This window comes from Bemisia tabaci, chromosome 7 (genome assembly GCF_918797505.1).
Source record: "Bemisia tabaci chromosome 7, PGI_BMITA_v3".
In the NCBI taxonomy this organism is placed as follows: Eukaryota; Metazoa; Arthropoda; class Insecta; order Hemiptera; family Aleyrodidae; genus Bemisia; species Bemisia tabaci.
Window position 1 is genome coordinate 45,056,520 of NC_092799.1, and position 17,322 is coordinate 45,073,841.

Here is a 17,322-nt window from a genome sequence, read left to right on the forward strand (position 1 = left end):
TTGATAGTCTCCAACTACATTCGAAGTTCATTTGTATCAGACTTGACTCCGCATCGGTTTCACGGTCGAAAGAGAGTTTGCAGATCGTTTAGCAGAATTACGTGTCCGCTTTATCGGTCCGCGCGTGACGTCACGTCTCTGCACCAGCGGCGATTCTTGAGATTTGGCAACACCCCCGCCGCCCCCCTCATTTAAATGTAAATAATCGATTCTCGGTGAAACAGCTTGCCACATCTTAAGTCGATAATCTCAACGGATTTACATGGAGGAAAACAGTTTTGCCAACTTGCAAAATCGCCACTGCTCTGTACTGCCGTGCTAAGGAAGAACGCCGTATGAGCCTTCAGACGTTGCCGAGTTTCCTCCGATAAAACCGAATTTACCGAGGAAATTGCAAATATTATTTTCTGAAAATTTCAGACATTTTGTACGCAATTTAATCTAAAATATCTGGAAATTTCAAGGGAAATTATGCATGAATGTTGTCAAAAATATATGTTTCATCAAGGGAAATTAGGCAACTCTCGAATGTTCATAAGGCGTTCTTCCTTAGCACGGCAGTGTACCACGTCGCACAGTAGATCGAGTCAATTAGAGAGGTTGGACATACAATTTTTTACTAAAAATGCAAATTTTTATGTTTGTTTCGTCACATTTTAAATTTTCAGGAATGCTGTCAGAAGAAAATTCCACGAGGAAACCAATCGAATCGCTTTTGGAGCGTAAAAGTTTTGTACAAACAGAGTTATAAGCGTTTAAAGTTTCCAAATTTTGCCCGACCTCTCCTGTTGACCCAATTCACTGTGCGTCGGTCAAAAAGAGACATTCGGGGTCGATTGGTGAAAAAGGGCACTCATGAAGGAAATGTTGGAACACAGTGCCACAGAGTCCTCTAGTATTATAAAATTGCCTTAGTAATACTAAGATCATAAATTTTATACACTCAGTATTTTGGCGTAAAATGCATCGAAATTATGTAAAATTTACAGGATGGTCGGCAAATAGCAGTTTTTGAGCAAAGGAAAAAAGTTAGAAGTTAGACAATTTTTTCCTATTGGAGTGCCCAACGCAATCAACCGTGATGGAAGGTTTAAATAATTTGCGTAAGTTTTTACAGACTTAAAAATGCTCAGAATTTGAAATTGGGTGTTTCTGTAATGTGGACTTCAAACTTGGTACACTGCTTTTAACTTGTTTAAATCACCATCAAACCGTCTTTGACTTTCATCAGTCAATAATATGGGAAAAGTTGTTTTAAAAAAAGCGCTATATCACTAAGTCAAATCCGTTGAAATGTCGACTCAATTAAGGGCGTCACATTGCACATTCAACTCCACAAGATCCTCCTAACATTAATATATTTTCATTCATTATGTGTGTGTGGAATGAGAGGGTTTTTTGTACTCATGCGTAGCGTGCGGTATTACCGTTTTTTTGCAATGAAACGATTTATTTCATTAAATATGCACCCAATAAAAAGATTAAATTGCACTTTCAAAGTTAAGATAAGGTAACGATGCTGGACCCCTACTATTATCTCGCACAATATTCTACTAAATTTATTCTCTGACTCATAATCTCTATTATTGTCTTGAGGGTTCCGCACCTTTCTATCCTTTCTATGGTACTTTCAGTAAGTTAATTGGTGCAGGAATCCAACTAAATGTGTACAGAGTCCAAGCTATAATATTCAGAGACCGATGTCGTGGAATTGCATAGTCATTCATCTGAAGGAAATTTATGTACGCGCGTCAGAAAGTGAACGATTACATGGCTTAACATACTCAGCGTGTTCAAGCGCGCTCTACCACATTCTACGATACGCGTCGTCGTGTGTTGAATATAGATTCCTACTGAAAAATGTTAGAATTAGTTTCATATTTGATCTATACATTTTCGTTTTTCTCTTAGCTTTCGTGAATCTTTTGAAAATTACAGTTTTGCTCTATCGGTAGTATTCGCTGAGAAAAAATTAATGGCGACACTTATACTTTTTGGGAGACCCTCGTATTTTATCAAGGAGAATTAGCGACGTTCGAATGTTCATACGACATCGGGGAAAAAGTGTAAGAGGTCATCCCTAAAACTGTGGCACAACCCCGATTTCTTGGATGATATGGGCATTTCCAATTAACTGTAGTAGCACCGCGACTCGAGTTGGGATAGTACCGCAACATGTGAGTTAGTAACCTAATTCACTGGGCTGCTACCAAAACTAAATGAGGCACTACCACAATTAATTGGAAGTGTCTAAGTTGGGTCTTAACCCCTTCCTCCTTTTTCCGTGAACGCTTTCCCCTAACACGGCAGCATACAAGTCGCTAGTGTATGTATGAAAATTCAGTGGCGAGGCGTGCTTTGCGATGGATCAAATGCAATTTAAACCTAGGGAAAAGGATCGATAAACAGGGTGTTCGCAACGAACACCGTAAAAATCGATTCTTCACCATAGCTTCAAATAGGGAAACATCAATAATCGATCATTCACGCCTCGCCCGGGTAAAAAGTCACCTCCAACATATTTTGGTGAGGCAGAGAGCGCATCCGATGAATAAATCGGTCGATGTTACAACCAAACAAGTCCAAACGCCTGATGAGCCGTGTAAAATACGCACTTTCATGGAAATCAAGGCTCACGACTTGCCAGGTTTTTACACCAACCGAAGCAAAAATCGTCACCTCCAACATTTTTTTGGTAAGGCAGAGAGCGCATCCGATGAATAAATCGGTCGATGTTACAACCGAACAAGTCCAAACGTCTGATGAGCCGTGTAAAATAGGCAATTTTATTGAACTTACGGCTCATGACAAAATAGACTTGCTAGGTTTTTACATCAACCGATTTACTAGCGAAAAACATCACCGTCTCAACCTCTTTCCGCTCGGAGTAAATCGATCGATGTTACAACCAAACAAGTCCAAAACACCTGATGAGCCGTGTAAAATAAGCATTTTTATAGAGTTCAGGGCTCATGACGAAATAGACTTGCTAGGTTTTTACATCAACCGATTTACTAGCGAAAAACATCACCGTCTCAACCTCTTTCCGCTCGGAGTAAATCGATCGATGTTACAACCAAACAAGTCCAAAACACCTGATGAGCCGTGTAAAATAAGCATTTTTATAGAGCTCAGGGCTCATGACGAAATAGACTTGCTAGGTTTTTACATCAACCGATTTACTAGCGAAAAACGTCACCGTCACAACCTCTTTCCGCTCGGAGTAAATCGATCGATGCTACAACCAAACAAGTCCAAAACACCTGATGAGCCGTGTAGAATACGCATTTTTATAGAGGCCAGGGCTCATGACGAAATAGACTTGCTAGGTTTTTACATCAACCGATTTATTAGCGAAAAACGTCACCTTGTCTACCTCGCTCCGCTCGGAGTAAAGCGCAGCTGTGAATCAAAAAAATCTCTTCCATGGGAAAGCTTTTAGACTGACGTCGCCGAAAATCTCGCAAGAGCTAGGCCTGAGCCGCGTGCCCCATTTCCCACCCCCCGGCCTACATCTGACACCCCCCCCCCCCCGGCGGTGACTCCCGTGGCCCAGTGCGCGCGGTGTCGCGTCGCGCGGTCTGGCATACCTCCTCTCCGGAGCGTGCGAGCGCGCTCGGCTGCTCCGCCTTTGCCTCTGCCTTTGCGCAGATCCTTTTTCGATCAATAAGTACGCGCGAGTGGCGAGCCGCGCCGCGGTGTCGACGCGGCAGTCGGCCACGCGAGATTCCCCCGCGATCAGTCCCCGGCTCCGCGGTCCTCGGTTCGAGCCCCAGTGCGTATCGCGGATCCAGCCGCACCGCTAGCCTCCCGAGACTAGAACTCTCTCCTTGCCATCCGGTAAAATGCACGAAATCACGAGGAGATTTCATGATTTTGACGTGTTTAGAGCGTCGGGTGCAGAAAAGGCATTTCTTGGTTACGCTGTTTTAAAATCTCCACTGGTAATTTAAATTTTAGAATGTAAACTGTTGTCTAATTAGGAGTGAGCGAGATAATTTGCGATTTGATCGGAGAATGTATCGCGATTTTATCGACGTCGATTTATTGCTACATTAGCGGATAAAAAATTGCAATTTCATAACATAAATTTGCAAAAAAAATTGCGATTTTATCGACGGAGATTCATTGCAATACTATTGAAAAAAAACGTTGTAAATTGAGATAAAATGTTGATATAATCGAATGTGATTGTATAGAGATAAAATTGCGACAAGATTGAGGATAAGCAATCAGATGTTGGTGATTCTAGCTATTTTGTCGCTAGTAAATCGTAAAAAAATCGCAACTTGATTTCAAAATATCGCGATTTTTTCGTCAAACGATGCTACGTGGGTGGGTGAATTTTTTGAAAGTTTAAGTTTTTAGCATTATGAAATCATAGAGAGAATTCAGTAAAAGTTTTAACGAATTTTATGTATTTGCTTTGATCATGGTGGATGAAACGTTAGCGGAGATTCTGAGACACCGCAACCAAGAAATGCCTTTTATGCACCCAACGCTTCATTAATGTTAAATGGAACCATGTGGAAATGAATGACATCGAAAGGAACTATGATAAACGCAAATCCTATGCACCTGATTTCTTTTGAATTCGTTCATTTTCGAATAATTTCTTTTAGCATAAATGCGTCCATTTGTCTATAATGAACCTACCGGATAGGATTTGTGGAAAATCTCAGAGTGTATTTCACTCTGAATCACTTAAATCGTCCCAGAGGAAAGAATTTAACTCCATTCTAAAGTCGAATATTTGACTTTAAAAAATAAATTTTTCTGCAAGAATGATTGTGCAGTTTCCGTTTAAAATTTTGCTGATTTTTTGTGGAGTCGGAAAAGAAAATCAGTAAAATTTGCAGTTAGAAACGCCCATAACTTTTAATTAAGAATAATATTTGCAGGTGCAAATTTGACAACGCTGAGATGTAGTTATGCTCTTTCTTCTGAGAAACGACGATTGGTTCCAAACAACATTAGTGCTATAAATTTGAAGGGAAAACTTCTCTTTTTGCGGAGTAACATCCACTTTTCAAGAATGAATTTCACTCCTCATTCGAGTAAAATGAAGTAATATCACTAGATAGGTCTATTTACTGAATTTTAATTCCATCGAAAGATTATGTCACAGACTTTTGTTTCCTTTTTTGAAGAGAGGGGGTTTTTTTTACACATGAGTACAAGCTGATTGATTGTTGCATGAATTCGATGTTGATACTTATTGAAGCCATTTCTATTTTTCCCCCGAAATGGAAGATTTTTAGACAAACAAGGAAGGCGTTCTTCATTTCTCGCAAAAAAGCGAGCATAAAATGGGATCATAAGGATATGAAAGTAAGCCTTTGCTCTTCAATGTATTTAATATTTTAACGGACAAAATACCTTCCCATGTGTATTCGTTACTACGCAAGGTAACAACTTTCAAAAATAAAAAGCATGCTCAGTCATGGAAAAGCAGTTCTCAGTTTAAGAACTTTTCTTTTTCTCTCAAATTATAAAATTTACACAAATTTAAAATTTTGCAACGATCAGCTCAATTTAAATTAAAGTCAAAATTATTAGATTCAAAATTATCGAGCGATAAAACTTCCTCTATCCTAATTTCGACCACCCTTAATTTTTTAATACAGTGAAACCACCCATGGTCCGTAAGAAGTGTTGTCGGGAAATTAGACTGCGTGTGTGTGTTGAACTGTGACGTCAACGTGTGATGGGAGGCATGATCGAAAGGCTGCTCATAGTATCGCGCCGAACGTGGAAGTTTTTCTAACATTGTTGAAACCGGACCCAAGTTCCGCCGTATTAAGCTCACCGTCATCCAGTGGAAACTAACTCGACAAGAACAACGTAAGTTCAGAGCATTCACTATTCACTGTTGTCTTTTTTTCATTCGGATTTTATATTGGATGGGTTACGCTCTGATGTTGCCCTACCGTTGCTCCTCTAAGGGCGTAACTCCATTTTCACATGAGCCCTGAAAATCATGGAGTTACATGGAGAACAGGGCTCACATTGAAATCGAGATACGCCCTTACGTCAGAGAAGCGACGCTACGCTGGAAAAAAAAACACATTGGATCTAGAGTCCAGACTCTTAAAAACATCGACAAGAAAAGGTACTCTTGATTCAATCAGAATCTAGCTTAAATCAAGAACCAAGCCTCTTAATTTAAGCGGATTTCGTTTTGATTCAAGCAAAAATCCGATTAAATCAAGAGTATCTTTTCTTGTCAATGTTTTCAAGAGTCTGGACTCTAGATCTAATGTGTTTTTTTTCCAGTGTAGAGGCAGAAGTCGCTTTAATTTACTAATTTATGGACCGCAATAGCGATCTTGCATGGCATAGGGATTTGCGATTTTAGCACTTATCACAAGAAACATGATGGTGCCGCTGATTTTCTCTGAAAAAAAAAAAAAACCTCTGTTCCTATAAAAACCCCTTGAAGTTGGGGCTGTAATGAGGGATCTCCTACATTATGGTGAGAGTTCGTCCTTTCCTCTGTATCCAGTCAAACACCCCATGCACAAATCGACGGTGTGAGTCGGCAATCACATAACTCGGTTTGCGACATCTTCCTGTCATACTTATTTTTTGAACGGAAAACTACTCAACGGCGATTCTTTAAAACTGCCGTGATTTTTCTTCTCGGTGTGAAAAAGAGTCTGCATAAACTTCAAGGAATGATGTCAATTTGTTCTCCCTTAAAAAAATAACAAAGAGGCGGAGATTTTCTGACACCGCAAACGAGTTATGTGATTGCCGACTTACGCCGTCGAAATAGGGAGTAGGCAGTAAATACACAGTTGCCGTGAATACAGCCTTGTAGTCCCCATACAAAATGGCAACACTTTTAGTGTATTTGCCTCTTTGCCGTAAATGTGCGTGGAGAATTTGACTGAATATACAGATGGACTCTCGCTATAACATAAAGCGATTTCCTCCGTTGCGGCCTTAAATTTGAGAGCTTTTTTTGAGCTTCGAAGTTTGTTTGTGAGTATATCAGTGGCTTGAAATTGAAAAGTAGAAATATGTGACGAATCGTTTTAAGTCTTACCTTGTTTAGTGCCTTAATTTCAAGTTTCGGATGAAGTGATGATGCCCTAATTCTTACCCTGGGTAGTCTAATATCTGGACGTGGGACCTTAAAATCTCCGCATTACGCTGTATGTACATATCGTATCTAGACTTCATAAACCTGTGAGGGAGAGTTCTCTTCAGTTCTCATGGGGATTGCAGGAATCGAATTCTTGCTGAGGAATCTAAAATTGACACGACACCGTAGGGAATAACAGACTTACGTTAAATCCATTCCCGTCTTGAAGTCTGAAGGATCACTTACTGAATCGTTTCAAGCTTTTTCCGGAATTGAAATATTTCGGATCCTCTTCAGAACAGATGACATTTTTATACTGGAGGAGGTATGCAGTTAAATGTTTCAATGAAAGTGGATCACCAGCTTTAATATCAATACTCCGCGATCAGTTGGACGCACTTCTGTCAAATGGAACAACATGCAATAAGACATGAGCCCTGAGACCCTTAAGAATATATGCATAACAGGGCTCACGTCATAATGCACATAGTTCCGTTTGGCAGAAATACGTCTAGTTGGAATATGGAAACAGTACTTCTGAACTTACTTTAAAGGTTTATTTTTTTAGACGATCATTTCTCGATAATTGTTCTGTGGACTGACATTCCGGTTTTTCGAAAAGAAAATTCATAATGACTAAAATCTACAATATCTTGAGATATTGGCAAATTGCTGAATGAAAAAATCCACCTCAAAGAATCTTTATTCTATAATCAGAAAACGTTTTGCGAAAGCAATTTACGACTTGATCTTCGCATGAACTTCAGTACGAATCTGCTCTCTCGCAGTTGCGGGCTTGAGGGAAAATTTAGATGCACGACTTTTGCACTCACTTCTAATTATAAATTATTCTAGTTCCGTGTAATTTAAATTAGAGTGAAGATTAAAAGAGGAAGAAGCGCGCGGAATGTCCGGTAAAAATATCTCTCCAATCCTTAAATTTAGGAGAGAAATATTGGTAAAAGGCGCCAAGGCACTCGCTTAGGTCAGCTAGCGAGGAAGCTCATTGCCAAGTTTAAGGTCGTTCACCGAAATTCTGAATTTTTCGTCGAGAAAACACTAAAAGACTTTTCCGACGTCCCATACAGTAGTTTACACAAACTAGTCGTTACCAGTGTTGCACCAAGCAGCGTATCTCTTTGAGGGACAATTGTGCTCACATGGGCATTTTCTCTCTGTGTTGAGATTTCCAGCTTTATGCTGATTTTTAACGCACGTTGGCTAAAAAATTCCAAAGTGCAGTAATTTATTTTTAACATCTTGGTTGAACAGGCAAGCCTAATTGATGGTAGCCGTAAAATTACCAGCTCGGACTTGTTTGATTCATCGCTCGTTTATGACGGATTTTCCATTACTTATATTCACTTATGTTCCATCTGGATAAAAAGTCCCATCAATCACCCTAACCAGCAAAGTACATCAAAATCACCAAATTATAGCACAGATGTTAGAAGGTACGAGAGGATGCATACTATCCAGTGCCGTAGGTGCGCTTAGCGATAAATCGATTGATCTGCCATTTAAACCTATAGAAAAGGATCGATAAACAAGGTGTTCACAACGAACACCTTAATAATCGATTCTCTATAACATAGCTGCAAACAGTGAAATATCAGTAATCGATCATTCATTTTAAATTGATCGGGTCAATAAAATATATACTTTGATGCGCTTTGACAGAGAACGTCTCCTTACATTTTTACCACAATCCGGTATATCTACCTTCCAAAAACTTTATGTTACAAAACTATGGCATTGAGCTTCTAAGAATGTTTGTTGCGCGTGGCTTGCTGACAAGAGCGGAATATCATAATTTGCTTTGAAAGGCGATCCACTCACGAGTCGTCGCGTCGCTGCGAGTTCAATGAAATCCGGAGCGCCTGCGAGTTTGGCTGCATGCAACAATCGCAACACCGTTCTTAGTTTCGGACATTTAGATGCGTAAAAAACAATTTGTGTGCAAACCAACTCATCTCAAATCGATATTTATAGTGTACATAAATTGAGCTCAACGGAGTTACCGTGTTCTATTTTTGGCGTTATTGGTGTCACTACAAGGAGTTGCAAAATGCAAATATTACAGCATAAAGCCATAGAGTACATAGAGTTGTAATGTAAGTGGGAGAGCTGGCGCCACCTTTAGGTAATTTCCAGCAACACCGGACGGTGCTTACTACTGCCGTGCTAAGGAAATCGCCGTATGAACCTGCAGGCGTTGCCGCATTTCCTTCGATAAAACGCGAATTTCCTGGTAAACTTTTGAAAATTTTCCTCCCAATTTTTCAGGTAATTTTGTTCGCAATTTCACCTAAAGATTCTGATAATTTTAAAGGAAAAATTTCATAATTTTCTTCAAAAATGAACAATTCATCGACGGAAATTTGGCAACTCTCAAATGCTCATACCGCGTTCTTCCTCTGCACGGCAGACGAGGGCAGGATTTGGATTTCCTTTACGGACGGCCTCTAAGATCCTTTGGATATCTTTGAATGATACCCTTCAAATTTAAATGGCACACCCGTTAACCAGGACATTAAGCTTTGTCTTGCGACTGTCATAACGAGTTGAGATAAAGATGAAAGTGTCGATGAGCACAAGGCTCATTAACGAAATCGGAGACTATTAAAATTATTATTCTTAGCTCGGAGTTTGAATCTATGCGGGTGATACGGAAGCGTCTTACAACGGCTCCGATGTAAAGAGATTCTTTTCTTAAGTTGCCAAGTCCAAAAGATAGTCTTCAGAGTCATACTGGTGTGAATTATGAGTGATCATCTGTGGAAAGAAAACTTTGCAACTATGGAATGTCGTTAGTAAATGTTTCCCCTGATATTGATGCTTTTCTCGCGCGGCGAGTGAACTTTCTTAACCCTCTCCCTTCTGTTTTCTAACGAAAACTCATGGCACCTCGAATTTGCGGCAACTCAAGTGAACGATTTCATGCTAAAAGGTATTATCTAACCATTGATAATACTCTAAAAAGAATTTCGTTTTTGATACGCAACGAAAAGTTCTGAATTATTGGAATTCAAATTATACGTATGGTTTATATATTTTACTCATACTACTTCTATCGTTAAAAACAATTATTACATAATTCGTAAATCATTCAAAAGAAAGAAGGAAGAAAATTTATCATGAATTTTTCCATGAATCATGACGAGGAGAAATTTTTCTTTAAGGATTTTTGACTCCAATTTCGTGTTTATCTAACCTTCAATTGAATCAAAATAAGAAGAGAATAACTAGATTGCATTAGCCGATGTCAATTAAGTTATCTTTGTAATTTATTTATTATGAAAAAAATAAACACCTTATGAAGTGTCACTTTTCGTTGTCTTATGAATATTATCTCACAAAATTGTCAAAAAACCTTAAAGACCTGATAATTCTTTCCTTGCGAAAAAATTGAACTAGTAAACAAAAATTTTGCAACTTCTGAATTAAAATAGCGTCTCCTCCTTCTATATTGAATGAAATTTTGAACTCTAATTCAATTAATGCCGTAGTATTATAAAAAGTCCTTTTTTCCAAGAATAAAGCATTCATGCCATAAAATTCTAAAAACTCAAAAACTCAAAAAAAGCTCCCAGAGTTGAGGCCGTTGGAAAGGACATCCCACGCTATCCTGAGAGTCCATATCTATATCATGTCAAACTCTCCATGCAAAGATAGGAGGCAAATACATTAACAGGGTTGCCACTTCTTTTGGGAACTCCAAAACTGTAAACACGACAACCCTGTCTACGTATTTTCTCCCTATCTTGGCATTGAGAGTTTGACTGGACATAGAGGTGGACTCTTAGGATAGCGTGGGATATCCCCTTCATTAAGTTCTCAACATTTTGAGATCTTATTTTGAGCTTTGGAGTTCGTTCCAGAGAAAACCAGTGGCACCATCGTGTTGCTCGGGATATTCACGCAAGAAAATGTACTTCAATCGTAGATCCCCCCAAACATGCAAGAGCCCTACTTGCCAGTTTCAATTTGATCCTCGAGAAGTAGCTGTCAATGCTCCCACTCCATGTCCGTCAAAAGTTCCGAAATTCGGAACTTTTTTGTTCCAATTGCTCCCACTACATGACCATCAAAAGTTCTGGGAAATTCAAAAGATCCGGAACAATTCTGACCAACCAACTCTGACTCTAGACCAATAGGTCCCGGGTTCGTATCCCGGTGGTGGCGACAAATTTTCACGGAACTGACGTGAGGATCTGCAGAAACAGATTCTACTCGGCCTTAATCCCTGAAAATTTGAAAGCCGGAGCATGGATGCCCCTATCGCCTTGTTGTCTACGGACATTAAATCTCTCTCTTTAGTTGACTGTAGACCTCTGATTTAGAGGTACAAGCCATTAAACCTGAAAAAAAAATCCGGAAAATGCAAAAGATCCGGAGAATTTTGGAAATTTCAAAAGTTCCGGGAAGAGTTCAGGAAAATCTAAAAATTTCCGGAATTCGAAACTAGTCCCGGAAAATTGGAGCACCGGTAGTTCTGAAAAAATGTATTAGATTCGACAACACTGGTTCAGTAATTTGAGGCGGACGCATCTGCCTCTTCCTCCACCTCGCGAAAATGAAAGTAAAGCGCGGTGGGGTGTAGGGAGCAGGTGCGCTGGGAGCCATTGGGAGGTGCGAGTGTCCAAATTGACAGCTACGACGCAATGCCTTCATAAATCGACATCCTCTTTCGACTTTCACATCGCCCAACTTGATTTTCCTCGGGTCAGCTACCCCAACCCCTCTTATTCGTCAGCTATCTCAGAACATAATTTCCACGCAACTCTCTTGCGTACCTCACTCAGAGTGGGGATCGATGGGAAATTGCGAAACCACTTACTGCGGTCAGTATCGGTTTCTGACTGAAAATTGAGAGGCAGCAGAATTGAAACGAAGGAGGTTTGGCGAGTGTCATGCACAGTTCGCTCAATCTTATTTCGCCTTCAATTCCCGAGGTAGGCCACAACACTTACTCTCTTCAGCAGTAGTTATCTTCTCGATTTTTGAGTGCCGTGCAGTAAATAATGTTGGACTCCGCGTGAAAACATTGATACCATGAAGTTGATTTAGTGTTGATGACTCTATTGTTCGATTCAAGTCTCCATATTTGATGATAAACACACTGCGAATGAAATCTCTATTGCCAAATAAAAAACTACCCATTGAATTTACTTTTCCCTTGTGCAGATATAATAAAATTAACTCGTCATCGTATTTTTCTCACTTCTTTCACAGATAAATGTATTTTAAACTAACAAAATACACGCATTTTTTGGGGAAAAACCGCCTTATCCGCCCGAAACCTGTCATGTTCCTCTTTTCAACCATTATATTTTATTTTCATGTCCGGTTTATTTTCAAACGAGACTTATTACTTTATCCATCACTTTCTAATCTATATATATTAATTTAATACACATTATTCACGAGTTTTTTTTTTACTTTCAGTTGTCAAACTCGAAGAATGAAAATACACTACTTTTCTCCCCTTCTCTCCAAATTTTCTACCATTACATTTCATTACCTAAATGTATTTTTCGTCAAAATTCTATTGGTGTCCAATTGATGTTAAACCACAGCGAGCACAGGTATCAATCAGCCAATCATACCTCTGCCTTACAGCCACCTCTTCACCGCCATTTGGCAACGTTTCAAGCTGAAGGCGATGTTTCTTAATCCGTCAAGTTGTTTCGTTCAGCCCAACTTTGAGCAAGTTCCTTAAAAGTATAAAAGTTTACCTTCCTTCATCTTTCCTCTTAATCGGTTTCCAAGCTTCGGATCGTAATCCCAATATTTTTCAACCTAAATCTGTTGAAAAAGTTGTGATGAGATTTGCTGACGCCCCTTTTCAGCTCAGGGCAAGACAATTTTCATTCAATTCATGTCTATTTTCCCTGTCCGCATCATATTATTTTGTGAGACGTTTTTTATAACTTAGTCGTGCTGAAATCAATAGATACATTATAGAGACTCTCTACTGGTAAACAGACATTGATGGAACGAAAAGCTTTTACTCTAGGGTATTCATCATTTTCTCATGGGTAGCAACAGTTATAGATCTATATAATTTTTCCGAACATTGGCTAGTTCGCTACACTATTTGCTCAACGTGTTCCTCAAAAGCCAACAAGGAGGTAATTTCAAAGTTTGAGATGCCCCAATGCCCCATAGGGTGAGGTTTCTTATCTTCAGGAGGCTACTAAAGAGTCACTATTCCGCTCTTACGAGATAACTGAGGAAATGAACGGTCCTCCACCTTAGCCATAAGAAATGCCACGGTTGAGGGTGCCCCAGCCTTTTGGAACAGCCAAACCTTTCAACCTGCGCCAACAGGAAACCTGAAGAAGAAAAAATCTCGATTGCATGCAGCGTTTCTATCTATGATACTTCTCTATCCTCTCGAGAAAAACCAAGTAATGTTTCCTCAAAAATCTGGCAAACATATATTAAAGAAATATCATGTGAAATTCCGCTCTTAAAATCAAATATGAAAATGAAATGGACAGAGGGTAAGGTTACTGCTACATTCCAAACCAAGAGTCGCATGTTACATTCAAATCATACCATCAATGAACTGAAAGATTTCTATACGAATCAAATGATTTGTTATGACCGTCATTCATTTTTATGAAATGCAGTTTTTTAAGAGGTATCGGTCATTATTGTTTTTTCGTATGGATTTTCCCATACTAGCGAGAATCTCACTTGAGGAGAGTTGGATGTGGGTAAAGAAATCAGGCCTGTTGTCAGCGCCACTACCGGTTTCACGCTTGTTAGCGATCGTCAGGTGTGCATAGACAGCCAGTCCCGATTTGAAGCCCGAACACTCTGAGATGCCGTGCAAATCAGAATGCCAAACTCCGGCGGGAACCACACTAGCAGCGCGGCTCACGCCCTCTACCGTTAGCCACCCAACAACTCCTAAGTTTTACTTCTGGCGGCTGCCGCGAACGCGACTAAAAAACCAACCCGAAGGCCTCCATACGGAGGAAATTTGAGCAGTCCATTACGGACATTTTGCTCAGCACGTTCACGCCTCTGTGCCTATACGAATCAAATGATTTGTTATGACCGTCATTCATTTTTATGAAAGATTTCTATTTATATTTAATGATTTTAACTTTTCAGCCTCCTATGAGAATATTGATAAACGAATGTATCTCCTATCTCTATAGATATGCTTAAAAAGGTGAGCAAAAAAGGAAGATTGATCCGAGGAAAATTGATCCGAATTTTGCTGAAAACACGTGACCCGTGGGTTAAATGGGGCCGATGATGCCGGTGCATACGAGCTATAGGTGAATCACGAGGTCCAAAAAGGAAAACAAATCGAGTTGCAACCCAACAAAAAGAAGGAAAGACGTAATGGGTCTCGTTTTTCTAACTTCTTTCATGCACCTGAGAGCACTGCACACACTTCGCGCCCACAATTTTTCAGACGCAACACGGACATCCATCAAGTGCGAATAGTTGTATCTCTGCGCCGTCTTCAACGCGCAACATATCCCTTGCTCTACTCGTATTTCCATATTGTGTTGGTTCTGTTCAGTGTTCGTCTCATTTGTAGTGGTGGTTCAACGGCCACCAGTGGCGTGGCGTGCTTTGTGATATATCGATTGATCGGCCATTTAAATCTATGGAAAAGGATCGATAAATAGGGTGTTCGCAGCGAACGCCTTAGTAATCGATTCTTTACCGTAGGTTCAAATGACATATCAATCGATATATTGCAATTCGCGCCACGCCACTGACGGCCACGTGAGTAACACAGCCGAGGATAGGAAGGACATATTCAGCCTTGTTCTTACTTTCTCGCTTTTTTAAGCGATTCATTGCGTAAGCATGATCGCTTCTTCCGATCAATTCACTAATCTAAATATCTATACTTCACCCATTTGATCGAAGCAAAAAAATCGCGATCTATAGCATACTTCAAATGGCCCGTTTCGGTTGAAATACTTCTGAACGAAAGAACAGAGTTCAAATGAGCAATTTCATTTAGATAAGTTACAGACTACCCGGTCGTTTGTACTCACACATTTATTTTGAATTTAGAAACAAAGTGTATAATTTCATTGTGAAAGTTCGCTTAACACTGATAAAAAAAAAAAAAAAAAAAAAAAAAAAAAATGAGCAATTTCCAAAATCCGGGCTCACCTCAAGCGCATCTCATTTAACTTTTGGGTAATTATTAATGAAGAAACAGCTTTTGCACGCGTTCAAAGTTTTACACGTCGATTAGTCGATTACTCGATTGTGAGGTTATAAAAAATCGAAAAAGAACTCAGCTGATTTGAGACGTATTCATTTTTGCTCTCACGGCATTTCCATATTTCAACTCGCCTCTAGTCGATTAAATTTAAAAGATAAACAACTATTCGATGGAACATTGAATCGCTTCCTTATCCGGCACCCGAGGGCCGGAGATGTCAGCTTGTTTTTATTCTTGGCAACTTTGATCGAATGATAGCGTATCTCATGCAAATTGATAAACTATGATTTTTAATGCTTGAGAAACTCACGCCTGTCTTACGCTCATAATTTAAATATTTAATTTATAATTTTATTCGCAGTATTGTAATGAATTATGTGAAATTTTACGTTCATCTTCCCACCCATTCCCCTCTCTGAAATGCGTATCTCAAGTTTTTCAAGTTGCTGCTATGTAAATACCGCAAATATTCAGATTTCCTCGTATCGTATGAGAATGTCCGTTTCTATTTAGTGATTACACTCCATTGATTGAGCCTCACATCTACGATCTATGTTTAGTGATATCCGCCAAATTCAGTTACCGCCCGTGATCGTATACAACGAACACTTACGTGTTCGACCGCGCGCGGTAAGGGAACATCTCAACGGTTAATCACACAGACGTGGCCTTCGTATCAATCTTTGAGCAGCGTACAACACAGATTATCTCCTGTTGCCAATTAAAGTTCATACAAAGGTTACTAATCCAAGGACTCCTTCCAGTAATTGCGCTGCAACACGCAACGCTCCCACGCACTCAGCATGCTCCCTCCTCAGCTTTGCAGGAGACTAGCCGACACTACACTGACAGGAACCACATTTTGTGTGATGAATCAACGGTGAAAGTACAAAAGTACTCACCTAAATTGCGTGTATTTCCAAATTGCCGCTGCTACTTCATTATTTTTTAAGAGTTTTTTACTGAACGTCTTTGTTCCTTTAAACAGGTTCGCAAACTCCGCTTTTTCAACTGAAAACTTTCAACCGGCTTTACTCTGGTTTATTTTGACATGTATGGCATCCTCACGAAGCAAATAACGTAAATACATTCTAATGTTGCCAAACTTCCGCTCGCAAATCTCATTTTTACCAGGCAAATTGTGGAAATTTCTATCTAAAATTTTTATTGATTTTTCTTCGGATCTGGAGGAAAAATCAGAAAAATGTTGACACGAATTTTACAGGTCTATTTTTGTTTGAAAAAATTGAATTGTTCGAGTCCATTTTGCAACCTTGGAATTGAGTTACCTTCCTTCATGCGGGAAACAACGAATTGAGGTCCGTGCGTTTTGCGACTTTCGTCATGATATACTGAGGGAAAATATAGGAAATATGCTGAAGGGAAATAAGAACAGATATAAAAAATACAAATCTTGATGATCTCAACCTAATAAAATTGCTAGTATGTCATTTTACCCATCTGCTAAATATTACTATAACAAAAAAAATATTTGCAGATAAAAGTAAACACTGATAACACTGAAATTAAAAAAATTAATCTTACTAAAAGTTTGAAAAAAATCAATGATAAAATTGGAAACGAGCAAAGTGCTGCGCTCTCTTTTCAAGTTACAAAGCTTCGAGAAACCGCTAATTTTTTTTTTTTTTTTTTTTTTTTTTTTTTTTTTTTTTTTTTTAATGTTCTACTCCCAGCACTAATTACGAGTAAAAGCACCCGATCGGAGCTGGAAAATACTCTTGAATTAATGGTGGTGAACAGATTATCGGATTACCCGACGCACAGTGGATCGTGTCAATAGGAGAGATCGGACAAAATTTGGAAACTTGAAACGCTTACAAGTCCGATTATACAAAATTTAGGCGTTCTAAAAGTGGCTCCGTTGATTTCCTCGTGAAATTTTCTGCTACGAACACCCCTCAGAATTCAAAATGTGACGAAATAAACTTCAAAATTCGCAGTTTTAGTCAAAAGTTTCACGTCCGACCTTACTAATTGACTCGGTCCACTGTGCGACGTA

At 39.3% G+C, this 17,322-nt stretch overlaps 1 protein-coding gene across 8 annotated transcripts in view; it reads left to right on the plus strand.

Moving 5' to 3' along the window:
- Positions 1-3,633: 3,633 nt before the first annotated feature.
- Ndae1 (Na[+]-driven anion exchanger 1) overlaps positions 3,634-17,322 on the plus strand; it is a 139,501-nt gene continuing 125,812 nt past the window's right edge. For 3 of the 8 annotated variants that reach the window (XR_002009748.2, XM_019055368.2, XM_019055369.2), the window contains exons 1-2: positions 3,636-3,840; positions 5,628-5,844. The gene's annotated coding sequence lies outside the window, so the exon portion shown is untranslated. Of the gene's footprint in view, positions 3,841-5,627; positions 5,845-17,322 lie in introns of all 8 variants that reach the window. The other 5 variants (XM_019055367.2, XM_019055366.2, XM_019055372.2 and 2 more) reach the window with 3 other exon arrangements.